Raw genomic sequence first — 14,539 nt, 5'->3', positions numbered from 1 at the left:
GCATTTAATAGCGTTCTGTGGTGTTGGCTGTGCTGCGAGCAAAAGGTGTGAACAGATACTTGTTGACAGTCATCAACAGGTATCTGCACAAACAAACTCCACTGATGGATACAGAGGAAGGACCGAAAGACCTTCTCGTCCATACTTATGTTTGGTGGTGTCGCACAGGGTTCGGTCCTTGGGCCAATACTTTGGAATGTGGCTTACAACGGCCTTCTGCACATGGAGTTACTGGGGTGGGGGGGGCTCTGAGATAGTCACATACGCCAACGATTTGACCCTGGGGTATACTTTGAGAGATCCAGGAAATTTTCTACCCATGCCAGGGAGGTTGTTGCAGAAGTTGAGAGGACCATGATTGCTCTAAGAAAACTGATGCCGACAAAGTTTGGACCCAGAGCTGGTGTAAGGAAGCTTATTTTATCAGTAGCAACATCTGTACTGTTGTATGCGGTCCCAGCCTGAAGGTCAGTTCAAGAAATTAAGAGAAGTGGTGGGCTTTTACAGTCATTCCAGTGTAGACTGGCAATTGCGTAAGCTATAGCATACTGAACAGTATCTAGGGCAGCGGTCGGAGTAATAGCCGGTGTGCCACCGATCAGCCTCAGAATTAATTTGATTTGCAGAATTCATGATGGGGTTCCCAAGAAACAGTCAAACCAAATAATGCTGGAAGAATGGCAGGCATTCTGGGAAGCCTCAACTAAAGGAGTGTGGACCAGGCATCTGATTCCCTGACCTGAATCCTGGGTCTGGAAGGGGTGTGGGGGTGTCATACTTACTCATGCAGTTCCTCTCAGGCCACAGGGGATTTGGGGCATACCTAAACAGGTTCAAAAGAAGATCCCTCACCTGACTGTATATGTTGTGGAGTGGAAGATACCTTGGAACATGTGTTTTTTGTTTGTGACAGATGGAATGCTTTTAGGATCTCACCTGAACTAGCCAGCTTGACACCATAAAATGTGATAGAATCTATGTTGAAAGAAACTAGACAATGGAAACTGGTATCAAATACAGTAGCAAATATTCTCAGTACAAAGGAAATAGGAGAGAGAACTGGAATACTGGCTGACTGAGCTGGGTATCTGTAGGATTTCTACAATGCCACCAGCGGAATGATAGTTTCTGGGAAAAGGCCTGTGAGAGAGGCAGAAGAGCATGACCAGAGGACGATGGGGTGAAGGACAGCTCCCTGCTGAGCTGTTCACTGGTCTGCGCTTGCATGGATCGGCGACAGTGATGATGCACGGGGACTCTGAGTCCCCTGAGTCTAAATTCTCCTGCTGGGGCTGTGGTAATGCTTCAATGCCGGTCTGGCCTCAGACAGGGAGAGTTGGGTTTAGGTTTAGTCGGTAGGGTGCAGAAACACATACATATTTTAATTAACACCTTGCGGAACCTGTAGCAAAGCCGACACTGCCCCTTATGGAGCATACATAACCCCTCCTCACAAAAAAAATAAATAATGCAATGAAGATGATCTGTGTTTTGTATTTAATATACTGATTTTGTCAAACTGAGTGAGTTAATAAACATCATATGGTTACAGTGTGTTAATAACTTTCACATGCTGAGTGTAAAATATCCTTGTACATATTGAGTGTAAAATATCCTTGTACATATTGAGTGTAAAATATACAATAAATGGTTTGCTACAGAATAAGAACTTGTCATAAAAAGTAATGTTTAATATCTTAACCCACTGATGGCAGACAGTGCACCTGGTGAGTCATTTTAAAAATACTTCTAGGGGTGACATAACTCTTACGTTGGGACCGATACTGAATGGAATTATATACAGTGTAAACAGGCTGCCACTTATTTTAACAAAAGCTGTCTCTGGCCTAGTTTGAGTTTGAGTTCGACTACCATCTGTTGTACATCATTTCAGCTTTCAACCCCTTAAAACTGCACCCAAAACAGTTTGTATAAAAAATTTAAGTTTTTAAAGTATCTTCATAAAACAACAATAATTTATTTTTAGATATATATGTAATTTGGTTTGAAGTCAATGCTCATATTTTTCCTGTATTTTTATCTTCGTATGAAAAATTAATTACCTAATAAGTGTGTAGGCCTAGATTTATTTACTGTTTATCTTTAACATAAATTCCCTTTTACTGGAATTGAACAGATATAATTATGGTGTTAAACTTATTCAATTTTTTCCTTGTAATCTATTTTTATAAATTATAAAAATATTTTATATTTCTTCTTATATAAAAGAAATAATTCAGATAATAAATTTTTTATATTTGTTTATCTAATAAATAAGGTATTTATTTTATGGGCTTCCATTATACAAGTAATTTATACATAAAATTTTAGTACCCTTTGCATAAATGTTAATATTTGTATTTCTACAATTTTTATTGTATACACAAATATATAAACAAATTATTATAATATAAATATTTATATGATTAATATTGCCCATAATCATTCTTGTTTATTAATAAAAATTCTGACTAAAAAAATTAACTATGCCTTAAAAATTATTTATTTGCCAAATAATGGTTTATAACTGATAATATAGTAGTAGCTTGGATGTGGTTAATATTACTTAATGGTTGTATGATAAAAACATCATTAAAAATTATGTGAAAATAAATTACCTGTCAGAATGAAATATATTTTCTTTTTGATTTTGACATCTTTAGGTCCATGTTCCAACTTCCTTCACTTTTTTCTTTGCCTTTCCTCTCTCCACAATTCTTTCATTTTTTTTTTTTCGATTTTTCTACTGGTCTTTTGTTCTTCCAAACCCTCTAATCATAATTTTCGGTATAAAGGTGTTTCTATTTTTAATCTTTTTCTATTATATTTTTAATTTAAGTCTCTTTTAACTTATTTTAACCAATTTAGTTCCTGTTTTTCTATTATGGAAGAAAACAAATTAACTATTTTTACTGAACCTAACCTGTTTTTACTATTTTACAATAATAATTTTTTTGTTTGTGATAAATATTAATATTTGAATGGTTTTTATAAAAATGGAAGCTTTGAGATTTTGAAGCTCAAAAGTTTAAAACCTCAGCCTTTCTTTGATCCATTTAATAGGTAGTTCAAAAAGTATTGAGCTTTTTGCACACAAGATAGCAAAAGTCCAGAAAGACTGTTGTGTAAACAGTGTTAATCCCATTTGGCAATAAGTTAATTCCCAAAGCTGGTTACAAAAAGAAGCTCAATGTTTGGGTGCCACATGATCTGACTCGGAAAAATTTACTCTATCGAATTTCTATCTGTGAATATTTACCGAAACATAAGTGGTCGTTTCTAAAGCGGTTGATCGTAAGTGGTGAAAAGTGGATAACCTATAACAACAGTGCGAAAAAGATCCTGGTTGAAGCGAGAAGTTTTACAGACTGTGGCAAAGCCCACACTGGCACCCAGCAAGGTTATGCTTTGTGTTTGGTGATTGGAAGGACATTGTGCATCATGAGCTGCTGCTGCTAGACAGAACCATAGACTCAGATCTGTACTGTCGACAATTAGCGTGATTGTCAGTAACACTCGGAGGCTTTTTATGTGAGAGATATGATTGTCTCTGGGCAGTAGAGAGAATGGTGGAGTTGCTATTTTCATGCGGAATTAGGAGTCAGTTTCAAGGATACCACTAGTCACCCACATTCCTGCTGTTGCTGTTAAAATCTCCCTTCAATCTGCAATTTGTATCTCTCACAGATACAAATGCTCTCTAGAGCATTCAGTTCAATGCTCTAGACAATCAAATCTTACACAAATCCCATCACTGTCATAACAATAGGAGACTTCAATGCCCATTGTATTTCCTGGGGTTCTTGCTCCTGTCGAGGAAATATGATAAACAGAATAAAGCAAGAGAAAGTAACAGCAGGTACTACCATTGCTTCCTAATCGTAGATCTACAAATGAACGTCTGAATTTATACTGTAAGGCTAGGCGGTGTGTTGTCAGGTATTCTTAGACGCTAAGAGGAAATTGTGGACACCATCTCAATCACTACTACTATGTCTACTGTGTGGAAGAAGCTCTGTGCAATTTGCAGATCACCAAAACAATCTATTCTTGGGCTTGATCATGAAGAAGAACTCCTTTCAACTTCTGCAATGGCAACAAATTTAGCAGATTGTTTCCGTTCAGTGTCACTCACCTCAACATACACTAACAAATTTATTTCAGAGGCACAAATTCAGAAGCCATTGTCATACCATTACTTAAACCTGGTTAAGACAAAGCATGCCCCTCAAGCTACCGCCCTATCTCCTTGACAAGCATTTTATGCAAAATGGAGAGAATGGTGAACCACAAGCTTACATGGTACTTAGAGAAACATGACCTTTTATCTCCAGAACAGTGTAGTTTCTAGCAAAGGAAGATCTTCCATTGATCATTTAGTGTCACTGGAAGCAGCTATTCGGAATGCTTTCCTACTTCACCAGCGCCTTGTTGCTGTCTTGTTTGATATCAAGAGCCTTCTTGACATGGGCCTGTCAACATGGTATTCTAAACACCCTTAAAAAATGGCAATATGCTTGCTTTTATTAGGAGTTTAAGTGATCGAACTTTCCGTGTTTACATTGGAGATTCTCTATTGGGTAGCGTCACCCTGGATGGAATATCTCAAGGAAATGTATTAAGTTCCAGCTTGTTTGTTATAGCAATCAACAGTATTACTAAATGTGTGCACCTACATGTTTCATGTTCTTTATTTGTTGATGTTTTTTGCTATATGTACTACGTCCTGTTCAACACAGCCACAGCAGAGAATACAACAGAACACTATATCTCACTTTGAAGCTTGGTCCAAGATTACTGGCTTCTCCTTTCCACAACAAAATGTGTAGTCTTTTCTCGCCACCTGCAGGACATTCTGTTAATATTCCTAAGTGCTAATTTTTATTTCCAGGTTTATTTTTTGATAGACGTTTTAGGTTTATTTTTTGATAGCCAGTTATTTTTTGATTTGCCACAAAGGATATCAACAGGGATACGTTGGAAAAATAGAAGGTGAGTTAATATAAGGTGTAATGAACGCCGGGTACAAACACCCGTTATTTTATTTACGGTTTATTTTTTATAGTTGTAACAATTAAAAACAAAATATTCCAAACTTCTAGATATGCGGCAAGTGCAGTGAACCATCACTTTGGGATAGACTGACATCTTACTTTGCCTGTCTTAAAGGGCAGCCGAATATCCTGGCAAGTCCTTGTAAATCCTAATTTATAAAGTTATGAAGACCATCCACATTATACTGCACCTATGGGTGTTTGTACACCTTATAAATGTTAACTCACCTTCTATTTTTCCAATGTATCTCTGTTCATATCCTCTGTGGAGAATCAACCTTATAAATTTTATGTTAGATCTTATGATATACAATACAAAATCTATTGGTGGTGGTCTTTCAGCAAATGTTTTATCATATTATCTCCAACACAAACCCCGATGCAATAGTATACACAGATGGATCAATACATAACGATACATTGGATGGGTATTTTTTGTTAATGGCAGAACCTATATGCTTGGTCTACCTAATATTTCAAGTGTGTGTACTGCTGAACTATACAATATCATCAATAAGGCTTTGAATATTGTTAACTTACAATACCACCAGTCCTTACTTGCAGTGACTCGTGCAGTGCTCTATGAGCTTTAGAAGATTTGTATAGCTCATTTTTGGGACCCAAAAACCAGATGTGGGAAGGTGGCAAAAATCTGAAATGTTTACAGCAGTAAGTACTTTTTATTTACTTTAAAACCATGTGAAATTTATTTTGTTACTCAAAGGGGTTGACAAGTAATGAAGCCAACAAAACCGCTAAAAACACAGTTACTTCTTAACATAAATAACATCAAAAATACAGATGTTAGTATTTTTTTCAGATTATAAAAATTACAACTAAACTCATTAAAATGAAATTCATAATTATTAAGTTAATTACAGAATGTTAAACAATTCAAATACATTAACAAGTTGTACAATTCACTTTTATCTTATGTTACTCCTGTTAATGGAAGTTATGAATAAATCTTTGACTTTTTGGTAACAAACTTAACTAACATAACTCAGTTCTCCTGCCATTTTTTTATTGAGTAGTCCATATTCATCTTTGGTATAATGTTGTGTCCTCTTCCAGTAGTTGATAGAAAAAGCTCTGAAGGCGTAAGAATCTTTAAAATATTTTCCAGTTCAACTCGTGTTTGATTATCCCTCAATAATTTCTTGAATGAAGAAGCAGGACGCTGAAGATGGAAAAAGTCTATTCGATATTCCTTTTCATTTTCTGTATTTTGACTTCAATGACTTCACCTAACCACCACTTGCCATTGCATACTCAGCAAAAATAATTTCTACAGTTTGTCTTTGGTAAACCTATAAAGCTATCAGAAACACTAATGTCCTTGTGTACAGATACCAATGTAAATTTTTCTGATTCAGAGGTCACCCGGACTTCTACAATAAATTTTTCAGTTTCTTGAACATCTTTATTAGAGCAGAAAATAAATGTTATATTTTTAACATTGTCTTCGCAATAATTATACATTTCAGAAGGTGTAAGAATTTGATTGTTGACAGTACTTTGAAGGCTTGCTTTAGTCACAATCCTTTTTACAGTTCCACCAATATCATCACATGGTCCTTTTCCATGGTCTGAGGCAAAAACAAATGCCATTCAGCTGCGATTTCAAAATCTTGATGGTAGCAAAGATTTTTGAAATTTTTGTTTGTTTTTATAGTGGGCTGAGGAGCCATCGGAAAAATAAAAAAATTGTTTAACTTCTGGTAACAGTGTTTTTACTTTATTTATAACTTTTAGAAGCAGAAGAACACGATGTAGTATTGTGCTTCAAGTACTCGCTAATCACACAATAGCTTTGGCTTTGTAATTTTCCTTCTTTTTAAAATATATGAGAAATTGATGTACTGTGGCATAATTTTTTGACCAGTGATATGACTGGACTTCATCCTGTACCACAAAAGTAAAATTTTGAGAGAAGTCTCCCATTACAATTTTCAGTAAATTTATTGAAGTACTCTTGAAATGGAAGAATTTGAGTAGGTAGTTCACAACAGTCAACAGAAACCCAATGTGTGAAGATAATTTCAGAATCAAAATCATCCCAGCTCTCTTGCAGTAATCTGAACCTGTACATTTTTCACACTGTGACATATAAAGTAATTATAATTTTCTACATCACATACCATGGTTTGAAAGAGAATTTTATAATCAAATTTCATTTTTACAGCAGATAAAAGTTTTACATTTTGGTCAGCGACAGATACACACAGTGAGTACCTGTCCCACCAGCCAGAACACAAAATTTAGGTCTTAAATCAGCAAATTTTTAAATTATGTTTTTCTATGAAGGTTGCATACAATTCTTTTAAGTTACATAAGATAAGCCTTTTTCGAAGATTAATTTTCTTCTCAGCTTTTCTTCAGATATACAGTCCTTGTCTGGCATCATTTGGCTGTGCTCATCATTCTGGTAAAAATCTTGAACACATTTAATAACATTTTCATCAATTGACTAGGTTTCTTTCTGCCAATCTGTGGCAAATTCTCTTTGTTTTAACTAATTGTTTGGATTAATGTGCTAAATACTAACACTAAACTCATTTTGAATTTTTTGATGCTCCAGCTGCTTTGTAATAAACTTAAAATATTAATTTTTTCCTGAGTTGATGTAATTGTTTTCATTTTATCCTTATTTTAATGATTCACATTCCCTACCTAAATCAGCATAGTTTTGTGGTACTAAACTGATTTCTTCTGTAGAAATATTTAAATCAAAGGAATCGTTTAATTTATTGGTAACTGACTCAGCTATTTTTGTAACTTTATTTTTTTTAAATTGGTTCCTTTGGACTGCTCAATAATTTTTTAACGTTAACATGGGAAATGCTAAGTGCTGAACAAGCTTTATTCACAGATTCGAGTTTAACTTATTGAGGCTCAAATATAGATTGACATTTCAGTTTACTTTCTGTATCATCTTGTGGTTTTTGTATTTTGTTAAGCAATTTGTACAGTGCTCTGCCCGGAATTAATTTTAAATTTGGATTGCTTGTTGAAAGTGTTAAAGATATTTCTCAAATACATTTCTTAACTAGTTTTGTGAAAGATAAATGGGTCAGAGCAACTTTTCCCATTAATATGAAAATATTTGTCTAAATGTTCGGTTTTATGAAAAGTACAGATATGTTTTGCTTCATTACATCCACTTCTTAAAGATATCAATATTACTTGCTGTTCAGTAAACTCTAAAATATCTTGCAATACTGAAGATCTATTGTAAGTCAATTTGTGACATACTGTTTGAATGCACACAGTGTGAATGCCAATTGAACACTCCATAATCCGTTTTTATAAAATGCAAGGGTTCTTAGAATAATAATACAGCTAAAATAAAAATCTCTCTAATTAATAAAATTAAAAATAAAAGATATCGCATAAAAGAGAAGTTTACGGCTAATAAAATTACTTTACAAAAAAGTGTACATTACCTAATGTACATTTACCTAACCGCATATCATTAGGTGTGATATGTGGTATTGTACCTAACAATACAACACATCACATTGAAATCAAAACAGTAACTGAGCCTTCTTCATGTCCATGCAAATCTATTCACTTTCATGTTTAAACATGAGATTGTGTGTACGAGTCATACTTTAAGTAACAAACTAGAATTAAGCTATCTCATTATAGACAAAAATATTTTATATAGTAGACCTACATTATTATCTGAAAAAATATATGCTGTGAAGGATGCTAAAAGGTACTGTGTTTTTAGTGCGTTTTGTTGGGTTCATTACTCATCAACCATTTTGAGTACCAAATAAATTTTATATGGTTTTAAAGTACATAAAAAGTACTGACTGCTGTAAACATTACAAATTTTTACCACCTATCCCACATGTAGTTGTTGTTGCAGGTGGTAATCATTATTTATGATTATGATACAGGTGGTAAACATCATTATTTATTTTGGGCCCAAAATTTGACAAAACAACAATTTGTAAATGTAACTTCAGTAAACATTACAAGATCTTGTTATGTAACAAAATAAATTTTCAGTACACTAAGATGAACCATTGTTACCCTTTCCAAATACCCTTTTTGACCTCTGTATGATGTAAAATAAGAATGCTATAGCTCATGGTAAAAGTAACGAAAATGGCTGTTTTTACTTGTTAGTAAGTTAGAAAATTATTAAAAATAATTTTTTTGGCCACTAGAAGGTGATTAGTTATATTATACCAAATATCATCAAAATAAAAAAAAGTGATGCAATAAATTTTTGAAAATTTGTTGAATTGAAATTGAATACCCCATTATTCATTGTTGTTATGATAAATTCATAAGTAAGCTAAACAAAACCCAAATAAAAAAAATTCATGTAAGGGATGGATTTCCATTAACTTCCACAACTGGTGGGTTAATTCCCCTGACAGTTCTGTTCTAAGTAATTTGAGTTCAGCTTTGCCTCATTCACAGTGTTAATTAATAGCATTACTACATAAGTAACCATTATGTTACATGACAGCCCCTTTGTAATGAAAATGCTTCTTTAGAATATTGAATAACTTCTTGAGTAAATTATTAAATTTATATAATTTTTTAAAACGTTTAACTTAAGTTTAATTTTTTCTTGCATACAATTGTGTTGATAAATGTAACAAATTTGATAAACTTGCAAATACAGCATTATCATTGTTGATGAAAAAATGTTTCTAAAAGATCACACCAAATTTTGGGAAATCTATTCTTTACATTAAATTGAGAAAAGGGTACTCTGAATGTATAAATAAAAATGCTTTGTTTTCTCCTTTCTGTAATTTTATTTACAAAAATATTAGTAACTTTTAATCGAGGTGAGATATTGATTCCAAATTTGGTAGTTACACTTTGTATTTAACTTTAAAAAAAAATACGTTAAGAAATTACTTTTGGTCAGGTAATTTTAGAGTAATTAACTCAGCGTCAAATAATGGGCAGGCAAGAGTAGGTTTCGTGATGAACAAGAAGATAGGGAGGAGAGTGGAGTATTTCAAGACGCATAGCGAGAGAATCATTGTAATAAGGATAAAATCAAAACCTAAACGGACGACGATTGTTAACGTCTATATGCCTACAAGCGCCCATGATGATGATGAGGTAGAGTGTGTATACGAAGAGATTGATAAAGCAATTAAACATGTAAAAGCAGATGAAAATTTAATAATAGTTGGAGGGGAATGCAAGCATTGGAAAAGGCAAGGAAGGAAATATAGTGGGTGAATACGGGCTGGGCAAAAGGAATGAAAGAGAGACTTATAGAGTTTTGCACGAAGTATAATTTAGTAATTGCTAACACCCAGTTTAAAAATCATAATAGAAGAATATACACTTGGAAAAAGCCAGTATCTATCTGATACTGCAAGGTATCAGACAGATTATATCATGGTTAAGCAAATATTTAGAAATCAACTTGTTGACTGCAAAACTTACCCTGGAGCAGACATTCATAGCGACCATAATTTGGTGATAATGAAATGTAGATTGGGGTTTAAAAACCTGAAGAAAAGGTGTCAGATGAATCGGTGGAATTTAGAGAAGCTTGAGGAAGAGGAGGTAAAGAAGATTTTTGAGGAGGACATCGCAAGAGGTCTGAGTAAAAAAGATAAGGTAGAAAATGTAGAAGAAGAATGGGAGAATGTTAAAAAGGAAATTCTTAAATCAGCAGAAGCAAACTTAAGCGGAATAAAGAGAACTGGTAGAAACCTTGGGCTTCAGACGATATATTGGAGCTGATGGATGAACGTAGAAAATATAAGAATGCTAGTGATGAAGAAAGTAAAAGGAACTATCGGCAATTAAGAAATGCTATAAACAGGAAGTGCAAACTGGCGAAAGAAGAGTGGATTAAAGAAAAATGTTCAGAAGTGGAAAGAGAAATGAACATTGGTAAAATAGACGGAGCATACAGGAAAGTTAAGGAAAATTTTGGGGTACATAAATTAAAATCTAATAATGTGTTAAACAAAGATGGTACACCAATATATAATACGAAATGTAAAGTCGATAGATGGGTGGAATATATTGAAGAGTTATACGGAGGAAATGAATTAGAAAATGGTGTTATAGAGGAAGAAGAGGAAGTTGAGGAGGATGAAATGGGAGAAACAATACTGAGATCTGAATTTAAGAGAGCATTAAAAGATTTAAATGGCAGAAAGGCTCCTGGAATACCTATAGAATTACTGCGCAGTGCAAGTGAGTAAGCGATTGATAGATTATACAAACTTGTGTGTAATATTTATGAAAAAGGGGAATTTCCTTCAGACTTAAAAAAAAGTGTTATAGTAATGATACCAAAGAAAGCAGGGGCAGATAAATGTGAAGAATACAGAACAATTAGTTTAACTAGTCACGCATCAAAAATCTTAACTAGAATTCTATACAGATAAATTGAGAGGAGAGTGGAGGAAGTGTTAGGAGAAGACCAGTTTGGTTTCAGGAAAAGTATAGGGACAAGGGAAGCAATTTTAGGCCTCAGATTAAAAGTAGAAGGAAGATTAAAGAAAAACAAGCCAACATACTTTTCGTTTATAGGCCTAGAAAAGGCATTCGATAACGTAGACTGGAATAAAATGTTCAGCATTTAAAAAAAATTAGGGTTCAAATACAGAGATAGAAGAACAATTGCTAACATGTACAGGAACCAAACAGTAACAGTAACAATTGATGAACTTAAGAAAGGGAGTCTGACAAGGATGTTCCTATCTCCGTTACTTTTTAATCTACTAGCAGTTAATGATGTTAAAGAACAATTTAGATTTGGAGTAACAGTACAAGGTGAAAAGATAAAGATGCTACGATTTGCTGATGATATAGTAATTCTAGCCGAGAATAAAAAGGATTTAGAAGAAACAATGAACGGCATAGATGAAGTCCTACGCAAGAACTATCGCATGAAAATAAACAAGAAGAAAACAAAAGTAATGAAATGTAGTAGAAATAACAAAGATGGACCGCTGAATGTGAAAATAGGAGGAGAAAAGATTATGGAGGTAGAAGAATTTTGTTATTTGGGAGGTAGAATTACTAAAGATGGATGAAGCAGGAGCGATATAAAATGCCGAATAGCACAAGCTGAACGAGCCTTCAGTAAGAAATATAATTTGTTTACATCAAAAATTAATTTAAATGTCAGGAAAAGATTTTTGAAAGTGTATGTTTGGAGTGTCGCTTTATATGGAAGTTTCACTTCCATATAATCAATCGGAGTATTATAAACATTATAGACAATCGGAGTATCTGAGAAGAAAAGATTAGAAGCTTTTGAAATGCGGTGCTATAGGAGAATGTTAAAAATCAGATGGGTGGATAAAGTGACAAATGAAGAGGTATTGCGGCAAATAGATGAAGAAAGAAGCATTTGGAAAAATATAGTTAAAAGAAGAGACAGACTTATAGGCCACATACTAAGGCATCCTGGAATAGTCGCTTTAATATTGGAAGGACAGGTAGAAGGGAAAAATTGTGTAGGCAGGCCACGTTTGGAATATGTAAAACAAATTGTTAGGGATGTAGGATGTAGAGGGTATACTGAAATGAAACAACTAGCACTAGATAGGGAATCTTGGAGAGCTGCATCAAACCAGTCAAATGACTGAAGACAAAAAAAAAGAAATTAAGAATAGATTTACTTGTAGAAAAACAATCTCAGATATTAGTTCACTTAGTTTTTAAGAAACTGAACATTTATGATTTAAAATAGTTACAGTTTATATTCAACATTTATTTTTCTGTGTATATTATATTACATAATTATTGTTTTTATTGGTAGTAGGATTTATAGACAAATATACTTTGGGAAAATTTGTAATAAAAAAAAAATAATTGTGAATGGCATGAAAGGAGTTGTTAAAAATGTGTACTGTGGAAGAAATAGAATTAGTACAATGAAACATAAATAATCAAGAGTATTTATCTTATGTACACATGAATTTATTTTAAAAGCTGAAATATGGTTTAAATATAGTAGTATATTTATATATATATAAAATCTGGATGATTAAAGTACCAATAATTGTTCTATGTCCCAGCTGACTGTTCGTAATCTCTTAATGTAAGATAGGAATTGTCGTGTGTCACCACTTTAACGTTTTTGTCAGCAGTTATTTTTATATTATTTTCTTCAATAACCTGTTTCCAGTTTTTCTTTCCTTCCGGGGGTAAATAATATCCTTTCATGTACTTTCCTTCTGCACCAGTTATTAATGTCATCGAGTTAGTGGCAGCCGCTGTCATTCCATCATCAGTATTTCTGCTACCTAGAAAATAATTGTTACCAGGAAATGAGAAATGGTCCCATGCTACAACTTTATACAATTTACAATTAGAAAAATCTTCACCACTTCCTTGATAATCCTCAGGAGTGCAGAGCTGTGATTTTCCAAAATTCCGACAGGGTCTTACTTTATACTTTATATTATTTATTTCTTTAGAAAGTGCTTTACATTCATTATATGGATCATAATACACACATGCTATACTGGAATAATTTGCAGCATTCTTTTCAATAATATATTGCAATGCAGTGTCTAATTTTTCTCCCATTTTTCCTTTGAATTTACCAGCAAACACTCCACATCCTATTCCAGGAATAGTTACTACTGCTGGTGTATTGTTTTTCTTTGCATTTTCATTAATGTAGGTAAAGAGGGGAGATAATCTTCTTTCTACTAACTGATAATACTTATTTTGATCAATTTCATTTCCTGTAACAATATCTTCATAATCTGGTGTTTCACCTAAAAATTTCTTACCCTTTCTTAATAAAGCTCCAGGAGTAAATAATAATTCTGCATCCAAGGGTGGCTTATGCTCTTTTAATCTTTTGTCACTGGCAGACCACACACCATTGTCAAAAACTTTGACAGGCATAGCTATGCTTATATTGCCAAGTATCTGAAATTCTATGCGATTCCAGTCTGTACCATCACATTTAATTACACGCCCAGCATATATTTTGGGTTGCTTTGTAGCTAAAAGCAAACTGATAAACTGTTCATTACTAACCTGCTCGATACCGATACCTTGTTTTTTTAGAAGATCTACTTGTTTACCGAGATAAAAACCAGGCTTTTCCTGTTTTGTAATAAGGCTTTCCTTATAATTAATTAATTGTTTTAAAGATGACTCACTTATCAAAATTGTATACAATAGAGGTTTATTTTTATCCATTTTGAACTTAAAAACAGTAGAAGAGTTTGTTTTCTATGACTAGAACATTCGCTAAGTGTCATGCCAATCACAAAGTTTGTGGTTAGAAATGAAGTGTTCATTCATAGTTCATGCTCTACACTGGCCATTTGAATCAGAATTTAACAATGCTTGGCTGGATAAACTCCTGTTTCTATTTTATGGAGGTAAAAGTAAATAAATTAAGAAGACGACATTTTCTGGACCTGATAAGTGTGGGCATACGTTTGAAGTAATAAACATTTAACGTAATTCACAGCTTCACTCAGTATGTAACATTTGATTTTGGTCGT

The sequence above is a fragment of the Lycorma delicatula genome, chromosome 8, assembly GCF_047948215.1.
Source record: "Lycorma delicatula isolate Av1 chromosome 8, ASM4794821v1, whole genome shotgun sequence".
Taxonomy (NCBI): domain Eukaryota; kingdom Metazoa; phylum Arthropoda; class Insecta; order Hemiptera; family Fulgoridae; genus Lycorma; species Lycorma delicatula.
Note: the sequence above shows the minus strand (reverse complement) of the source record.